The sequence below is a fragment of the Zingiber officinale genome, chromosome 6B (assembly GCF_018446385.1).
Source record: "Zingiber officinale cultivar Zhangliang chromosome 6B, Zo_v1.1, whole genome shotgun sequence".
NCBI classification, from domain to species: Eukaryota; Viridiplantae; Streptophyta; class Magnoliopsida; order Zingiberales; family Zingiberaceae; genus Zingiber; species Zingiber officinale.
The window spans coordinates 123,292,981-123,297,566 of record NC_055996.1 but is presented as its reverse complement, the minus strand read 5'-3'; positions in this window follow the sequence as shown (position 1 = coordinate 123,297,566).

Sequence of the window (4,586 nt, the reverse complement as noted above, 5' to 3'; positions counted from 1 at the left end):
TCAATTAAATCATGTCAAGGAAATTAAGGAAAATTTATTGTAATTAAATTTCCTAATTTGCCCTGGCCAAGGAATATAAAAAAGAAGGTGAGGTGCCTTCACAAGACACAACATCTATTATTCCTCTCCTCTTTTGTTCCTTGGTGTGGCCGGCCATCTCCTCTCTTCCTCTTGTGGTGGCGAACCTACCTTTCTATTGGAGCTCTTGTGGTGGACTACTCGGAGAAGAAGAAGAAGGAGAAAGCTAGCATCTCTTGGAGCTTGGTTAGTATTTTGTTTTCCTGGTGAAGCTTCCTCTTTGTTGGCGAACCTAGCTAGGAGGAGAAGAAGGTGATTGGTGGTTTCTCGTCTCAAGATCGTTGCCCACACAACGTCCGAGGTTAGAAGAGGAATACGGTAGAAGATCAAGAGGTTTTCTACAAGGTATAACTAGTAATTTATTTCCGCATCATGCTAGTTATTTATGGAAATAATACCAAATACAAGAGGCGTTCTAGAATTTGAATATGTTTTTCATTGTGTTCTTTTGTTTCTTTCTTTTCCTTGTGATTTGATTGTTCTCTTTGGTTAACCTAAAGTTATTTTAGGAAATTAAATATTAGCTTTCTATTAAAGGTTTTGTCTAGTCGGTGGTGGTTGCTCCCATATCCAAGAAGGCCATGTGCCGATCTTGGTCGACCTTTTAATATTTAATGGAATTATGGATCTTAAGGAGCGTGTTAAGTTCGCGGAGATCCAAGTCAAAACCTAAAAGAACAAATAGATTAAGTTTTGGATCAAACGTGTTAAGTTCCGCAGGCGATCCAAAATTTAATTTAAAAAGAACACATGGTAGCTAGGAAAAGGTTCAGACCTTTGTACAAAATTTTTGTACAGTGGAACCTATAGGTTTTCCGAGTAGCAACCAACAGGATTCTAATCAATGGTGATCACGTTTGATGCACCTTTGACATTTCTTCTATGAACTTGTTAAGCAGTCATACAAAAGACTCAGTTTTCTCATTACTTATAAAGCTGCAACCAAAAATAATTGTTTGATGATGATGATTAACTCTTACAAATGGTGCAAAAATCAACCTATATGTGTTGGTGTTATATGTCGTATCAAATACAACTACATCACCAAATATATTGTATGTCATCTTTGATAAATGATCCGTCCAAAAACACCTGCTAAATTTATTATCTGAATTAATCTCGTAATAAAAAAAACTGGATTCTTCTCTTTCTCAGATACAAATAACTTAATTAGTATTTCAGCATCGATACTCTTTTGTTCATTCCTTAGTACTTTCTTAAAATTTCTACTATCTCTTTCTATGCAACCCATCCGCTTAGGACCTCCATACTCTATCACTAATAATTGCATTTGTTGACAAGTTGACACATTGACCTCAAAAAATTATTGAGTCAATGCTTTCATTGCTACTGAAATATTACGATGTGAGCATAGCAAATGTGCCTTTGAAGAAGTAGAGAGTGGATGATTATAGTTTTCCATGAAATTTTTGACAACCCAATTAGGTCCAATTTATTCCTTGACAAGTAAAATCTTTAACTAACAACCAGTTCTAACTTTACCACATACTCTTTCCCTTGTCTGTTGCTCACCTTTTGCATGTTCATTCCACTGCATTTTATCTGTATGCCCTTCTTTAAAGTATACAAATTGTTTCCAAACAATTTCATTTGTCATCTTATTTTTCTTGCTATTATTTATCCTGACACTAAATCCAGCTTCTCGTACATATTAGTTATAGAATGAAAACGATTCCTCTAGTGATGAAAATTTCATTTCAATTTTTGGTTTTCGATCAACTGCAACTTGGGGAATGTATAATTGAGCCTCACCGTTATTTTCTTCTATTGCTTAAAATGTCAAATTCAGATGAAATGAAGCTCTACCTATCACTATATAGCCAAAAAAATATTCTAAATTAAATAGACATAAAACAATATTCTCATGAATCTAATATCGCAGTGTATCATTTTAGTACTAAACATGATCTCTAAAAAAAGTGAGAAATGGTGGTAATTTTAGTACTTGAACTAGAGTCTTGGGATGTAACGCAACCTTATCAATGCTATTATTATTAGTTTTCAACCGGTCAATGCAATAAGCTTCAAAAGAAGATCTCCTCCTACAATCTGTCGTATGACATTATACTGTTAGAGCCATTGAAAACATAAATAAATAGAAGAGAAAACAACTATGAATTGTGAAAGATTCTAGTATATGTATATATTTAGCATTAGAGAAACAAATCAAATATGCTAACAATGGCAAAATATTTATAACTAAAATGATATCCATCAATCATGGCAAATTGATTGTCGGGTCTTCTATGAAACATTAGATTAAGCAATTGAAATAATTTAGAGACCTATTTTATAAAAATTCAAACTATGGACTATTAAAATTAAATCTAGAACTTTTGAGAAATTACTTCATATAGAAATTCAAATTGGTATAGGAAGTTAATTTGCCGGATCGAACAGGGACGAAGAGTTGGGCAGCGATGACGGCGTGGGGAAAACCTAGTATGTTGGTTGCTCTCGATGAAGGACGACGGTGACAGACAGCGATGAACGATGACATTTGATAGGAAAATCTAGTTTGCGACGAAGGGCGTTTGTTGGCTGGGGTAGTCCCAGTCACGTCAACTTCTAGCGTCGATCTCACCGAGCAACAACGAGAGACGTCTAGCAGCTAGGGCAGTCCTAGTCATAACAAGGATTGGCGTCTAGCAGCTGGAGCAGTCTTGTCTCACCAAACAGTAGCGACGGAGGGTCGACGACAGAGGCGACGAAGGAAAGAAAACCAAAAGAAAATTAAAAAAGCACAACGGGAAAGGAAAGGAAAGGTGAAGAAAATAAAAAACAACATGATGAGAAAAAAGTTACTGATTGGGATTGCCACTGTGATAGTCGGGGATGAATGTGCAGAGAAAATTACGTAGCATATCAACATTATATATATATATATATATATTAACAATATCTTATCCATTTAAATATGCACCATTTGAAATAATTTAAATATATGGTATTGAGTATCTAAAATAGTTACAGTTATGTAGATAATTTAAATGGATAAATCATATATGTAAGTATTCATAGATATTTATAACTTTAAATAAATTTGAATTTGATCCAACTTAAGTAGATATGTAATCTAACAAACAGTTGAAATTCTACAGAGGTTATTATATGCGTATTATCATTTCTAATTAGGAAAAGAAGACGACCGTAGTCAAGCTTCTCAATAGGTCGTGCAAATTGCTAGCATTATTTAATCTATTTACCAAATCATCCCTTTCTTACCTCCTTTACCATAAGTATAAAATAACTTAGTGATTCTTTCATGAGCAATTGACTAAAACAAATGTTTTGCACCGGCCTCAATCTACAAACAATCAACAACTATTTCTCTAGATTCAGCAAGATAATGATAGGAGAGTTAAATAGATGAAACAAATTAAGTGAGATGGATTGAATGAGTACTTAAGTAGGTTGTACTATCAAAGTGTTATAAACAGATCAAATGAATTGTAGGATAAGGATCAAATAGGTTGGACAAACTAGATGGACTAGACGAATGAATATAACTAACTTTAACAAACATAGCTAAGAGAGAATGAAAGATTAATGGTAGGAATATTAAAACCTATTCTCGCAAATTTACTACAAATATAATGTAATATAAAAATAAATCATATATGCATAAAAACAAATATATCAATTTCAATGGAATTTCTTCCACAAGGTAATTTGAACTAGGAAAAAAAAGCTCACGTTAACCTTCCAATTGAATGGAATGACAGCTTAAATATACATGTAAAGGGATAACGACAACAATAATCAAATTTTATTCCACGTGGAGTATGTTATATGAATTATTATTTTGTATTATTAGATTATATTATTTATTATATTATTATTTATATTTAAATATATTTTATTTTATTTTATTTTATTTTATCTTAACTAAGTTTTTTACTGTGTATATTTATTAAAATTTCATCATCTAAGTATATATTTATAGTATATATTTATGACAAAAGAAGAATACGCTCACCCCCAACGTCTCCGCCAACCCATCCCAGGGTCAATACGGAGGAAGTAAATCATATTTATATTTATATCATATTAAGGCTGCGTTTGATAGGGATGCTAAAATTAGGATTATATTTTTAAAAAGTTATTAATATACCGTTTGGTAGGATTAATTAGGGATAGAATTAGAATTGATTAGGAATGAGATTCACAATCCCTACACATGGGGAGTGATTAATAATCTCACCTCCTATCCTATTCTAATTAATCCAATTCTAATTTTATCATCCTTACCAAATGGAGCCTAAATGTATCTTTTAGAGTTTATCAGTCACCTAACCAAAACTTAAATATAAATGTAAAGCAATAATGGAGATAAATCTAGAAATAGATAAGATAGTGAATATCCTTTGCCATAAGATGGGGCATATTAGGAAACGACGTAGTATAGAAACAAAAGAACCCCAATAAAAAATAAATATTATACGATATTGCTCACGAGGACTCATTCGACGATTACGAGTACAAAA